The sequence below is a fragment of the Dermacentor andersoni genome, chromosome 6 (assembly GCF_023375885.2).
Source record: "Dermacentor andersoni chromosome 6, qqDerAnde1_hic_scaffold, whole genome shotgun sequence".
In the NCBI taxonomy this organism is placed as follows: domain Eukaryota; kingdom Metazoa; phylum Arthropoda; class Arachnida; order Ixodida; family Ixodidae; genus Dermacentor; species Dermacentor andersoni.
The window spans coordinates 151,273,677-151,288,848 of NC_092819.1; the positions used below are offsets into that span (position 1 = coordinate 151,273,677).

Sequence of the window (15,172 nt, forward strand, 5' to 3'; positions counted from 1 at the left end):
TAGCACGTTCGACGCCATCTTGCCTCTGCGCGAGGACTGCGCCGAGGCCGATGTTGCTAGCATCAATGTGCAGTTCAGTGTCGGCATCGCCATCAAAGTGTCCATGTTAGGGTGGTGTCTGGAGGCGCCACTAAAGCTCGGAGAAGGCGGCTCTCTGCTGCGGACCCCAAACAAATGGGACACCCTCCTTTGTTAAACGAGTGAGGGGTTCTGCAATCTTGTAAAAATTCTCCACAAAGCGTTTGCAGTTTGAGAAGAGGCCCAAGAGGCGGCCCACGTCACGTTTGTTGGCTGGTGGTGGAAATGCAGCAACAGCCATACTCTTTTCTGTTTCTAGCCAAACACCACTGCTAACAACGTGGACGAAAAACTTCAGTTCCTGATAACCAAAATGGCATTTCTTAGGTTTTAAAGAGAGGCCTGCAGATCGAATTGCAAGAACACGGACTGAAGTCGCTGCAAGAGTTCTTCAAGTGTCTGAAAGAAAAACTGCGTCGTCTAAATAAACGAGACTTGATTCCCACTTAAGACTTAAGACCTGAAAGCATGGTGTCTATCATCCTTCAATAGGTGGCGGGAGCTGAGCATATCACGAAGGGCAGCACCTTAAATTCGTACAGGCCGTCAGGAGTTACGGAAGTAGTCTTTTCGTGATCGCGTTCATCAACTTCTGTCTGCCATTGTCCGCTGCGTGAATCCATTAAGGAGAAGTATCGGGTGTGTAGAAGACGGTCTAGGGAGTCATTAACGTGGGGAAGAGGGTAGACATCTTTTTTTCGTCACCATCTTCAGTTTTCGGTAATCCACACAAAAACTAAGAGTGCCGTCCTTCCTGACAAGTACAACGGGCGACACCCAAGGGCTGGTTGAGGGTTTAACTACGCCGTCGTCTAGCATTTGCTTCACTTGACAACGAATCGCCTCTTGCTCATTTTTCGACACGTGGTAGGTGTGCTCACGCACGGGACGTTCGGTCAAGTCCGTTATAATACGATACTTCGCGAAGGGGGTCTGTGTTAATTTTGACGTGAACGCGAAACAATCACTGAACATATAGATAATACTTCGTATTCGCTCTTTCTGTGTGATTCACAGCTCAGGGTTTACACCGAATGTACTGACAACCACGGTGTCGCTCTTAGCAGTTGGAGAAAGATCAGCAAGCGTAGGACTTATTTCATCTCTCATATTTTCAGAGTGAGCAATGGCCGTTGGCTTTGCCAGGAGTTGGTACTTGCCGCTGAAGATCGTCACTAAAAACTCAGTTATTCGGCGGTTCACTTGAATAATGCCGCGGGTGACACAGACTTGCCGAGCCAGGAGCACAGACAGGTTCCCTTCATCGATGCCGCTAATATTATGGACGGAGTCGCTTTCAACAGTTACGAACATACTAGTTCGTGGCAGGAGTCTCACAGTGTCATCAACAACACGTAGTGCTGTCTTTCGCGTGTTACTATCTTGCAGTACCCGGGCATAGTGGTCAGTAAACGTTATAATCAGCTCCCGAAGGTCGATAACAGCACCGCGCTTGAGAAGAAAATAAACGAGGCAACGATAAACGAGGCAACGTACGTTGACTGAAGGATCTGGAGCCTGGCGTGTATCTCCCAATCGGCATCAAGAAATGGCCACCTGCTGTCCGAAGGCTTGGTCCGCGCCTTGGCGTCGTTACTTTTCTCAGTGCAGCAGCTAGTTCGGCACTCATAACCGAATAATCGGCGCCAGTGTCCACGAGGGCAGTGACCGGGTAATTGTCGACTTGAATAAGGTTGTCTGCAAAACATTTTTGTAGCCGATGGCATGCGGCGGTGAAAGGAAATCGCTGGAACTCGGCTCGCGTATCGGGCGAGGAGAATGTTCTACAGATCCGTCAACAGCGGCCCCACCTCTGGAGGTTGCTGCGCCTAGTTTACCCGTCGTGGCCTTGGGGACCTAATCGATCGGCCCCCAACGCCATGAGTGAACGGCAAATGTTGGTCAGATGACGTAGAGCGTCGAGGAGATGAAGAGCGCGACTGGCACCGCGTAAAAGTCGGGGACTGCTCGCTGGCCAAGTAGTCGGCAATAGCTCGCGGACGCTCACAATCACGGGGTCGACGTGCGGCTGGGCGAAACCCAGGAAAGCCCATCTGGTGGTATGTGCACTCGCGGTATAGGTTACCTGCTTCACCACAATAGTAGCAGAGGGTCCGATTGTCTGGAGTGCAGGAAAGACTGGATTCACGCACGTTTAAACTTGGTCTTGCGGAAGGCAGAGGGCTCAAAAAGTACTGAGGGCTCGAGGAGTGCTTTGCCGTGTCTTGCATGGGAGGGCGGGACGGATAGCCGACTGCCCGCATAGGAGATCTTAAGGCTTCAGCGTACGTCAGGAGAGGGGCTGCGACTGGCGGTGCGACCAAGGTTGTACCAGCTGACTGACCTCTTCGCCAACCACGTCACTTAAAGCAGTCACGTGGGATTGAGGAGACACTGTATGAATTTTTTTGAGCTCCTCGCGTACACTATTGCGCACGAGCTCGCTTAGGGTCGCCAAATCAGGGGTGGCCATGGACGACGAGAGAGATCAATCAATCAATCAATCAATTTTTAATATTACATAAAAATAATATACAAATAGTGGTATACAGAAGGAGTTCCCATAGTTAAAACAGATGTGAAGTTCCCTGAGCGCTCGTATTGCGACTACCGCTGCCGTCGTTGTTGGCCCGCTCTATAGTTGTTGCGTCGTTGAAGAATTTGGCTATGGTACCTGGCAAGTTGCACACTAGACCTGCGAACAACTGCTCGTTCACGCCCCGCATCAACAAGCGTACTTTCTTCTGTCGTTCCGGGATCAGCGCGCCGGAACAGCCGCGCCGTATCCTCAAATAACATGGCGGCACTCTCATTTGGTCTTTGATTCCTTGAATTTAGAGCACATTCTGCTTGCTCCTTCCGGTCTGAACGTCCGTAGGTATTGCGCACCTGGCCACAATATTCTTGCCAGGCAGCCAAACTAGCTTCATGGTTTTCAAACCAGATGCGCGCCGAATCCTCGAGGGCGAACCAGACATACCAGAGTTTCCGGTGGTCGTCCCATTCATTGACGCTGGAAACTCAATTGTAGTAACCTAGCCAGACTTCAACATTATCCAGCGCGTCACCTTAAAACGACCTTCGGGTTCGCGACGTGTTGAAAATCCACGGAGCAGGCGGAGTCGTGGTCACCAGTCTGGCTACTCGTTGAACTAGTTATCATGCTTGCACACTTTATTGGGGCAGGGCCCACTTCTGTTGGTAGTCCTAGTTGTCGCCGGCTGCTCCGAAGTTCAGCGTCGAAGGTGTCGCGATCTAAATTGGAAGCTTCCTGTTGGTCAAAGTGAATGGAACAGTTTACGCCGTACCTCCACCAGTCGCTTTACTATATATAAGAGTAAAAATGTTAAGTTTAATCTAATGGAAGCAGACAGGTCCCGTCCGACACCTTGTCTTGTCTTGTCTTGTGTCCCAGACAGTGGCGCGTACCCACTATGGGGGATTGGCCAAGAAGCAGGCGGTTTTCCGTAAGGTTAGAAGTATAGAGAAACTAGATTTGAATAGTGGAGCGTGGGACGATAGAACTGTAATTTAGACTTGCAATGAAAGTATTGGTAAGAATTTTGATAAAATAATTTAACGTAAAGGAATTAAGTAATAGAAACTATGGATAATTGTAGAAAATCAGCAAGGTACTCTTTTTGTCTCTCTAATAAAATTGTAAACAGCAAGAAAAGCATCCCTGTGGCTGGTTCCCAGTGAAGTTGCCCCAAAAGAAAGAATGTTTGTCGAGGTTAGTGATAGGCCAAGTTTGGTAAATGAGTATTCTAATATTCTTCTTTGTCTTAGAAAGCGGCGGCATGAGAGAAAATAATGTTCGATAGTTTCAGGTGCACTGCAATAAGAACATAGAGGGGACATCGCGAGACCAGACCTGTGTAAGTAAATATTTAGAGGAGGTATACGGCATATCAATTTTGTAAAAGATACTTCCAATTGCCTTGAAGGACACCAATTAATATTCCATGGGAAGCCAAGATGGTGGAATTCAGAACACGGTGTTAGCATGGATATTGCAGAATTTTGAGATATAGCGAAATTTCTGTACCTTGCCGCGGTGACAAGCTGATGTCGGCAAAACAGATATGATAGGGCCGTTAAGGGATGCTCGTGCGAGTGAATCTGCCATTTCATTCAAGTGCAACCCACGATGTCCCGGTACCCAAAGCAAACATACTTTTCGTAAGTACGGAGGTATCATGGAACGAAATGTTCTTTGAATTGCTGAATTTAATGATGCAGTTAGTGCGGTGCATACAGATAGCGAGTCGGTCATGATAACAGCTAATGGGTCTTTTTGGGGGAGTTTTCGTAATGCTAATATAATCGCTAATAGTTCTGCCTGAAATATAGGTGTGAAGTCGGGAAGGCGAAGGGAGTAGGACCATTGAAGAGATTCAGAGAACATCCCCACTCCTGCCTTCTCATTGCAAACTGAAGCGTCAGTAGCTACTACGTTGTCAGTGGTTAGCTGGTGCAGGTGGTCGTGTAAGATATTAATTAAACATTGCCTTGGAAATAGTTTTGCATGATTAGGAAATATGTCCTCGAACTCAATTTTGAGGTCTGTAAAGGCATCATTTGAATGGTAAACTTGGCGTATGGATACATCCAGTTTTTGTAACTGTGCTTGTACGAATACTATCTGAGGGCTGTACAATCTCGACCACGATACTTGGAAAAACTCAGCAGGTTCAGTGATAAAGGCATATTGCGTACGTCTTTTTGAAAACTCATAAATTTTTAAAAATGTCTGAACCGTAAGCATGCGGAATCTGCAATCTAGGGTGGGTATATGAGCTTCCTGATATAAAACAGCATTGGCAACAAATCTAGGAAGCCCGAGGCATGACCGTAGAGCTTCTCTTTCTAAAAGTATGAGAGGTTTAATTTTGTAGGCGGGGCCACCGGAAAGTATCACGCAGCCGAATTCTAATATGGGCCGAACATACATTTTATAGATCATCAGTAAGGTATCCCTGCGTAGTCCAGAGCGACGGTGGCTGAGCCGGTGGAGCATAGCTACGGCTCGTTCTGCCTTTGTTTTAATATGTTCAATGTGACTGCGCCAGGTGAGTTTGCCATCGTAAATGACACCAAGGTACTTGACTTCGTCAACTTGAGGAATGATTTCCTGTCGGTATTGTAAAGTAATTTGCACCTGTGCAGTTAATGGGAATACCAATACCGCACTTTTGCTAATATTTAACGACATGCATAACCCCTCTAGCCATGTCTCCAGCATTCCTAAGTAATTCTGCAACGACTGTTGTAGTGAATGTATATTGTTTGCGGACGTAAAAAAATGCGATATCGTCCGCGTAAACATAAACATGTACTTCCGGACACAAAGGAATTGTGCTTAGCAAAATATTAAATAATATAGGGGAAAGAACGGAACCCTGTGGTACACCTCTTGTCTGCTTGTGTTTGGACGTCGAAATACCGCGTTGGTAACAATAAAACTCTCTATCTCTTATAAATTCATAGATCCAAGCGGTTATATATTTTGGGATATTCGTAGACTGAAGTTTATCGAATAGAATACAATGTTCTACAGAGTCGTATGCTTTTGCTACATCTAGCGTCACCAAAGCTGCGTACTCTCGTTTGCGGCGAGCAAGTTTAACGCGGCTCTCTAAGTCTACATGGGCGCACCATATGGAGTGGCCGGGACGAAATCCAATTTGGCAAGGACTGAGAAGGGTGTCATTCTCCATAAAATTTGTTATACGGCCGTGAAGAACTCTTTCTATTAATTTGACGGCATTGGAAGTAAGAGAAATTGGTCGTATGTTGTCTAAGTCAAGTCCAGCTGATTTTTTCTTTAATAGTGGAATAATTTTAGCTACTCTCCACTCTCTTGGAACCCATGCATTCTTGAGAGAGAAAGTTATTATGTTTAGGAGGTCCTGAGGTGCATTATCAAATAAGACTTTTAGCATTCCTGTTGTAATTCCATCTGGACCAGGGGATGACGCTGGCATCGAACTAATAATGCGTTCAATCTCTGTCGCTGTTATTTCCTCAAAGTCGTCTGCCAAGGGAGGTTTCTTTAGGTTAAAGGGCAATGTATGTTTGAAACGTTGCGCAAGTCCTTGAGCAATTTTTTCAAGTGATTCCGATACTTCTTTTGTAGTTAAAACGACAGAATCGACATTCACGGGCGCCGGTATAACTTTACGAGATCTAAGAAATTTAAACAGGGCCTTTTTATTGCAAGACTTTGAAAGGTATGTGTAGTGCTTGGAATCATAATCCTCCTTAGCTTTTGAGACTGTTCGTTTAAATGTAGTAGCTATATATGTATAATCAGCCCAATTAACAGGACTTTGGTTGCATAAAAGTTTCTTCCACGCTGCTTTTCTACGTCTAAAATCTCGTTCGCAGTCAGAATTCCACCAGGGACAATATGATCCACCCTTAGTGGATTGCACAACAAACTGAGCTTCTTTTGACGACTGTTTTAGAATGGAACATAGGCTCATTGCCTTAATATCCCTCTCCATGCCCTCCTGAGCATGTAAAGCTGATTTTAATGCATTTTTAAATTTTTCGTAATTAACAAAAGTGCGCACATTACTATCTAAACTAGTTAACGGGGTAAGCAGTTCAAAAATTATAGGGAGGTGATCACTGTTAGTTCCGGAGTCTGCAGTCTTCCAGGAGGTGACAGACATGCTCGAGGTAGCAAACGTAAGATCTAGGGCAGATCGCGACTGACCCCGTACGAAAGTATGTGCTCTCGAATTTAAACAAGAGAATTGATTCGTTAAGACCCAATCCCACAAGCGTTTGCCACAAGTGTCCGTTCGGAAACGCCACGATACATGATGAGAATTGAAATCTCCCACTAGTAGGATGTTTTTCTGACTACGTGCAATACAGGTATCCAGATAGCGGGTATCTTGCACTCCAGCGGGGAAGTACGTGTTAATTATAGAAAAAGGTGTGCAACCAGGGAGTATTATATCCAGTGCTAAGATTTCACAGTCTGGGGACATTATCTGGTATGTTATAGTAGCTCTATGACAGATTTTTGATGAGATAAACAAAACTAAACCACCGCCTCGGGATAGGCGATCCAATCGAAAACATCGGAAATTTTTTAGATGAAAAGCCTGACCTGCAACAAGCCAAGTTTCCTGTAAAATAATAATATCTGGAGAATATTTAGGAATAAGATATAACAAATCTGTTGCAGCGGAAAGTATGGAACGACAGTTCCACTGAATTACTGTTAAAGTTCCTATGGTGAATAAATCCGAGCAGTAGAAACTGCTTGGTCTAAAACGCTCTCTTTTAAGAAGTCCTTCTTAGTAGGAATCTCTCTATCGTACTTCTTTGCCTTGGACTTGGTGGGAGAGCTAGGTTTTTTCTCTGTCGGTGACCTTGTTCGTTTAAGAGATCGGGGGTCCATATCTACATCTGGATTTTCCATCCCGTCTGTGTCAGAAAGACAGATCTGGTCGATTTTCTTAGAAGTTGATGGCTTAGTTGGCTCGTTTATTGTGGATGTCTGCGCGGTCGATATTCCAATTGGTGGACTCCGCGGTAGATCTGACACCGGATCCTCACTATTGGCTTTATTAGTTAGTTGAACCCACTGAGTTAGTTGGGAGGACAGCACCTGAACAAGGGAGTCGGTGAGATTTGTCATGACACGCTCCATTGCTTTCTCCAATGCCTTTTCTACGGAAGCTGCCACAGCCTCAGAGATTGAGTTTTCCATAGACAATGTTTGACGGGCCGTTATACCAGCATACCCTTGAGATCTGCTCTGAATTTCTCCAATGGCCTCACGACGAGAGCATCGACGTCTGTCAATTATTTCGAGGATTTGCATTTCTTTTGCCCTTGCAGGGCAATTAGGTTCATTTGCGGGGTGGGGACCACTGCAAAGGCAGCAGGACTCATTTAGGGAAGAACAATCATTTGAGTGATGGCCTTCTCCACAAATTCGGCATCGTGTGTTGGATCTGCAGCCTTTTATCGAGTGCCCGAACCGCCAGCACTTTAGACACTGAAGGACGCGAGGTGATAGAGGCTCAACTCGGTATATCAGTGGCCATGCCTTGATTTCCGATGGGCGGTTCGTTCCAGCGAAAGTAGCAATGACTGTTTCAGTGGGCATGCGCTTATTGTCAACGACACGGCTGCAACGATACACAGAAATCGCGCCTGCTGCTGAAAACATTTCCAAAATTTCTGCTGGACATAGACTTATGTCGACACCGCGGACTAGGCCTTTGGTACATGCAAGGTGATGAGGAATGAAACTGCTCACCGGATGTGTCGCGAAAACATCGCACTTCAGTAAATCTTGAACACAAGCCTGGTCTGACGAGCAGCAAAGAATCCCCCCTCGGCCGAACTGTTGAACCTCGGTGATTTGTTGAAAATTGGCCGAGGCCATCCGGAGTTCGCTTTGAATTGCTTTGGGATTCTTCATGCGAATCTCACCGCCATCACTCGGAACCAAAGCCAGAGGTATGCTGCTCGTCCCACTGCGTAAGAAAAGCTCCACCGGCAAATCAGAGTTAGGAACAGAAGCCGACCAGGAGGAAGCCTCCTGGCCTGGCGATGAGAGTGACATTGCAAAAAAAAAACAGGAAATTACTCCGTAAGGTTAGCAGATATTGAAAGAAAAGGTAAACAACAAATACGTAAAATACACAGATTAAAAGAAAACCGCCAGCTACTTGACCAGAACCAGTGTTCGGGAGCTCAGGAACCAGGCCACGTCAGCGCGTCAGGAACCACGTTCCACTTCACTGAAAGTTTCCTCGTCGTCGTCGGTGTCAGCTTCTGCAGAAGCGGCAAACCCACTACACAGCCAACTGTTATGCTCGTGGGAATATTTTTTGACCAAGGCACGATAGCGTGCGGCTTCCATTAAAATTTTTTTTTTGCCAATATCTGAGAAGTGCATTGTCACGCTGATATTTCTTTAACGTGACTGGCCAAATGCTCCAGTGTCATGCTATCTTTCTTTCTTGCTATGTTTTTCTTTTACCTTTCTTTGACGAAGAAAAGTCCTCCTATCGCAACGTTGACCAGCCTTTCTGAGGCAGCCCATCCGCGTCTATAACCTTTATACCACTTTTACCTTCGTTGTAGTAACACTTTCTATTTTCGCTTGATTTTCTTATGTGAAACCCAGAATCTTCATCATCATCATCATCATCATCAGCCTGGTTACGCCCACTGCAGGGCAAAGGCCTCTCCCATACTTCTCCAACTACCCCGGTCATGTACCAATTATGGCCATGTCGTCCCTGCAAACTTAATCTCATCCGCCCACCTAACTTTCTGCCGCCCCCTGCTACGCTTCCCTTCCCTTAGAATCCAATCCGTAACCCTTAATGACCATCGGTTATCTTTTCTCCTCATTACATGTCCTGCCCATGCCCATTTCTTTTTCTTGATTTCAACTAAGATGTCATTAACTCGCGTTTGTTCCCTCACCCAATCTGCTTTTTTCTTATCCCTTAACGTTACACCCATCATAACATAACATAACAACGTTACATAGCAACATTAGTATTATTTCCGCGAATATCTGCGGCAGCAAAACAAAAAACTGAGTGTACATCTGTTGAGCTGGTATGCAAGCTGCTATGTGTACTGATCTCTAAGCATCCCTCAAGCTGATTGTGCTATATTTTCTTACCTGGACTATAGCCAGATATATTTTAATAAATAAATGACCTTAGAGTTGAAGTTTACCTTGCTTCCTCGAATTAATCTGGCAGCGACAGCACCGGCGTTGACAGCCTGTTGTGTTTAGCTAACCACATTTACATAGCCTATTTAATCGTGCGTGATGGATTTACTGGCTCTCACTGAAGCAGTTAAAGGACGTCATACGATCATTGAATAGACCAGACAGAGGCGCGTCAGTCGGAGTAAACGCTAAAGCTTTCCTAGCCCAATAACTACGTCATGTCTCGAACTCTTATTGCACGAAAGTGAAAGCTAAATACAGAAGGCAATAAATATCCAATGATACAAATAGGCTGCTTACCAGTCATAACTGCAAGCGGAATCATTATGAAGAACTTCAAAGCGAGAAATGAAAACTGGGGTATCAACATTTCTTCGTTGCTTTGAAGCAGTTTGAAGAAAGCTTTAAGGCCACTTTGAATGACCAGTGTTCACTACACACCGCTGGGATCGATATTGTTCGGTATTTTTAGACCTCTTTCGTTCTTAAGCCTTCGCAGTACGGTCCTTGTATTCCCTGCGTATCAGAACAGAACATATAAATATTTCTTTCATGGAACGAAGTTCTGCATACATAGATACAAAACATACAAAAACATACATACATACATACATACATACATACATACATACATACATACATACATACATACATACATACATACATACATACATACATACATACATACATACATACATACATACATACATACATACATACATACATACATAAATACATACATACATACATACATACATACATACATACATACATACATACATACATACATACATACATACATACATACATACATACATAAATACATACATACATACATACATACTGAAATAAACTTCGTTATTGTGCATTTGAGGAATTGATGAAATCTAACATATTAAATCAGCCGCTGGTAGAGGCGCCGCGGAACTCGGCTCCCAGCGATCGATTTAGACACCACTGGCCTCCTTGAAGCCCTTGGGTTCAGCGAGAGCAGTGGAAAAGTAAACATGTCCGCAATAGAGATTGGTAAAAGGCAACTGGAGGATTGGCTGAAGAAAAGTAGGGAAACGAAAAAAAAACGGAGAAGTGCAAAAGCACAGTTGGCGGCAGGGGATGAGAAAATTTGGTTGTGGGAGTTCATAGTGTTTTTTATTCATTGTTTAACCTAAGTAGGACATTAGGCAGTATAATAACAAGAGCTTGGTGGCGCAACCCACAGCCCCGTTCCAAAGGGGACGCTCATAACATCCATCCATCCACCCATCCATCCAGAATTGAACTTGACAAACTGTGACTTTTCAACTTCTAGCTGCTGCTCGAAACAAAATGTAATGTGGTACGAGTGGAGAAGGTGGAAATACTGTTTCCTCTTGCATAAAAGAATACATATATTCAAGTGTGATCAATGTAACTTACAGATCATGATCTCATGCTGCAGAATTTGATTGCTCAGTTGAATACCGTGAGCAGTGTTGTGAGTATCGCTTCCTGAACCTGATCATTAATCTAATATCATGTGCTATACGTCTCTGAATGGTTACATGCAGCTGCCATAGCGTTTAATTTGCAATCCACAGATAAATATTTGAGTGCGTTGGCATTCTTAGGGTACTTCATGCACTTTCCAGGGGCTATCGATGTATGTATGTATGTATGTATGTATGTATGTATGTATGTATGTATGTATGTATGTATGTATGTATGTATGTATGTATGTATGTATGTATGTATGTATGTATGTATGTAACGGTTTTCACGCCTAGCTGGGTCACGCGTAGTCCGCGATTGAACGGGCTGCTGTGCTGAGATAACAGGGCTGGAAACCAGCCATCAGACCATGTTGGGTCCCTGAGTATGTGGCAAAGTGTGCATATGTGACACTCTTCAACGAACCTCTTTCATGCTGACATGGGTCACTGTAGATGTAGGACGGGGTTGATGACGCTTTTCGAAGAAACTCTGACACCGACTTCGAGTGTTCGTTCTATATTGGTCATTACTGAGCCTCTTTGATACCAACTTTGGTCACTGGATATGCGCCAGTAGGTGTGTATCGCTCTTCAATGAATGTCTTTGATGCCAACTCGGGTAACTAGGTGTCTTTCACTTGTGTGCCACTCTATAATGACAAAAATGATCCCTTAAGTTTATCCTATCATGAACGGAAATGGAACCACGTAACAAGGGCTCGCGAAGGACCGCAAACCGAAGCATCAGAAAGCTGCGCGATCGATTGAAAACATCTTTATTTGCAGAATATTCGTAGACCTCGTGGGTGGGCCGCCTAGTCCGGTAGTTCACTGATTATTGCTGCTGCGCTGGCCCTCCCCACCAGCCAGTGCTGACGGTCAGGATCATCGATGAGCAGAATAGCCTCCCACTGCTCTGCTGAGGGATTTGGAATGGGGTAAACTATCGGCTTAAATTGGCATGCCCACATCATGTGGTAGAGGTTAGCTACCTCTCCACAGTATGGGCATTGTGGGGAGTATAGTGTAGCGTACCACTGGCGTAACTTAGCTGGCGTTGTGTATGTATTGGATTGTAGTCTCCTAAGGGTGCTCTGTTCTAACTTATGGAGGGATTTATGTGGTGTTGGGTACTCCTTCCAGGCTGTTCTGTATGATGCGAGATTGTCAGCATACACTGCTAAAGCAGTTAGGTGGCAGCACCCTTCAAGGCCGTCAAGGGGAGATGCCCGGTATAGAAGAGCTCGGGCATGCCTGTGAGCGGCTTCGTTTCCTCTTGGTAGTCCCAGGTGACCGGGAAACCAGATGACTGAGGCTTGGCTGGGTGGATGTTTAATCAGCAATGATAACCCTGCCCTGCGAATTAATCCATTATTGAACTTGCGAAAGGCCTTCTGGGAATCAGTGAGCACATCGGCGTTGAGGTTCGATACTATAGCTAATGCAATACCTGCTTCCTCTGCGTGAATGAGGTTGGATGTTTTCATCGAGACGCAGTTCATCATCGATCCTGAAGGCGTTGAGACCACAATAGTCATCACTCCATTCTTTGGTCATGCGGCACCAACGTAAAGGGTGTTAGGTTGCTCGGCCCATTTCTTCTGCAGGGCTTCCCCTCTTGTTTTTCTCCTTTCGATGTTATATGTGGGATGAGTGTTCCGCGGAATGGGGTACACGTTGATGCCTCTCCTCATATCACGTGGTACCTAATCCCTTTGGTTTATCGTATAGGGCAGATTAATGCAGCCGTGTCTGCATTACGGCCAGTGAACATAACCAAACTTTCGGGTTACATGACGAAATTAGGGAACTCGGACAGGCCGCCGTTGGAATCTGAACCTAGCAACGTGTAACGCTAGAAGATTATCTAGTGAGGCGAGTCTAGCAGTGCTATTGGAGGAATTAGAGGGTAGTAAATGGGATATAATAGCGTTCAGTGACGTTAGGAGGACAAATGAAGCATATACAATGTTAAATAGTGGGCGCGTCCTGTACTACGGGGCTTAGCGGAGAGACGAGAACTAGGAGTCGGATTCCTGATTAATGAGAATATAGCTGGTAACACACAAAAATTTTATAGCCTTAACGAGAGGGTGGCAGGTCTTGTTGTGAAACTTAAAAAGAGGTGCAAATTGAAGGTCGTACAGGTCTACGCCCCTACGTCCAGTCATGATGACCAGGAAGTCGAAAGTTTCTATGAAGACGTGGAATCGGCGATGGGTAAAGTCAAAACAAAATACACTATACTGAGGGGCCACTTCAATGCTAAGGTAGGCAAGAAGCGGGCTGGAGACAAGTCAGTGGGGGAATATGGCATAGGCACTAGGAATAGCAGGGGAGAGTTATTAGTAGACTTTGCAAAACAGAATAATATGCGGATAATGAATACCTTCTTCCACAAGCGCGATAGCCGAAAGTGGACGTGGAAGAGCCCGAACGGTGAGATTAGAAATGAAATAGACTTCATACTCTGCGCTAACCCTGGCAGCATACAAGATGTGGACGTGCTCGGCAAAGTGCGCTGCGGGGACCATAGGAGGGTAAGAACTCGAATTAGGCAAGTCTTGAGAAGGGAACGAATGAAACTAGTACATCAGAAGCCGTTCAATGAGTTGGCGATAAGATGGAAAATAGAGGAATTCCGGATCAAGCTACAGAACAGGTATTCGGCTTTAACTCAGGAAGAGGACCTTAGAGTTGAAACATTGAACGACAATCTTATGGGCATCCTTAAGGAGTGTGCAATAGAAGTCGGTGGTAACTCCGTTAGGCAGCATACCAGTAAGCTATCGCAGGAGACGAAAGATCTGATCAAGAAACGCCAATGTATGAAAGCCTCCAACCCTACAGCTAGAATAGAATTGGCAGAACAGTCGAAGTTATTCAACAAGCATAAGACACTGACATAAGGAAGTATAATATGGATAGAATTGAACGTGCTCTCAGGAACGGGTGAAGCCTTAAAGCAGAGAAGAAACTAGGAATTGGCAAGAATCAGATGTACGCGTGAAGAGACAAAGCCGGCAATATCATTACTAATATGGATGAAATAGTTCAAGTGGCTGAGGAGTTCTATAGAGATTTATACAGTACCAGTGGCACCCACGACGATAATTGAAGAGAGAATAGTCTAGAGGAATAGTCTGGAAGCGTTTGATTCAGTCGAAAGCTCAGCAGTCATGGAGGCATTAGGGAATCAGGGTGTAGACGAGCCGTATGCAAAAATACTGGAAGATATCTATAGCGGCTCCACAGCCACAGTAGTCCTCCACAAAGCAAGCAACGAAATTCCAATAAAGGTGTAAGGCAGGGAGATACAATCTCTCCAATGCTATTCACAGCGTGTTTACAGGAGATATGCAGAGGCCTGGATTGGGAAGAATTGGGGATACGAGTTAATGGAGAATACCTTAGTAACTTGCGATTCGCTGATGATATTGCCTTGCTTAAAAACTCAGCGGACCAATTGCAATGCATGCTCACTGACCTGGAGAGGCAAAGCAGAAGAGTGGGTCTAAAAATGGGTCCAGTGTGCGCCGGACATTTCCGGCGCACACTGGTGGCCTCTCTCCCTGGCGTACCGGTCCACCGTGTCCGCTGCTGCTTGAAGACGCTACTCGATCTCGGCGTCACCCCCCGAGTTGCACCAGACAGTGATATCACCCGCATACAATGTGTGTTTAATACCCGGGACTTCGGAAAGGAAGCCTGGGAGATCTTTCATAGTCAAATTGAGCAAAAGGGGTGACAGTACCGCCCCTTGCGGAGTTCCTCTCGGGCCTAGAGTGATGGGATCTGATTTTATTCCACCGAAGTTTATAGTTGCTTGCCTTGCTGATAAGAAGTTTTTGATATAGTTGTAGGTTCTGGCGCCACAGTTGGTGTCGGCGAGGCTTTG

The 15,172-nt window shown here is 45.3% G+C and overlaps 1 long non-coding RNA gene across 1 annotated transcript in view; it reads right to left on the bottom strand.

Moving 5' to 3' along the window:
• Nucleotides 1–15,172, bottom strand: part of LOC140218829 (uncharacterized) — a 76,794-nt gene that overhangs the window by 49,762 nt on the left and 11,860 nt on the right. Inside the window, exon 2 of the long non-coding RNA XR_011895020.1 lies at nt 10,106–10,321. This is a non-coding gene — a long non-coding RNA (uncharacterized lncRNA). The remainder of the gene's footprint in view (nt 1–10,105; nt 10,322–15,172) is intronic.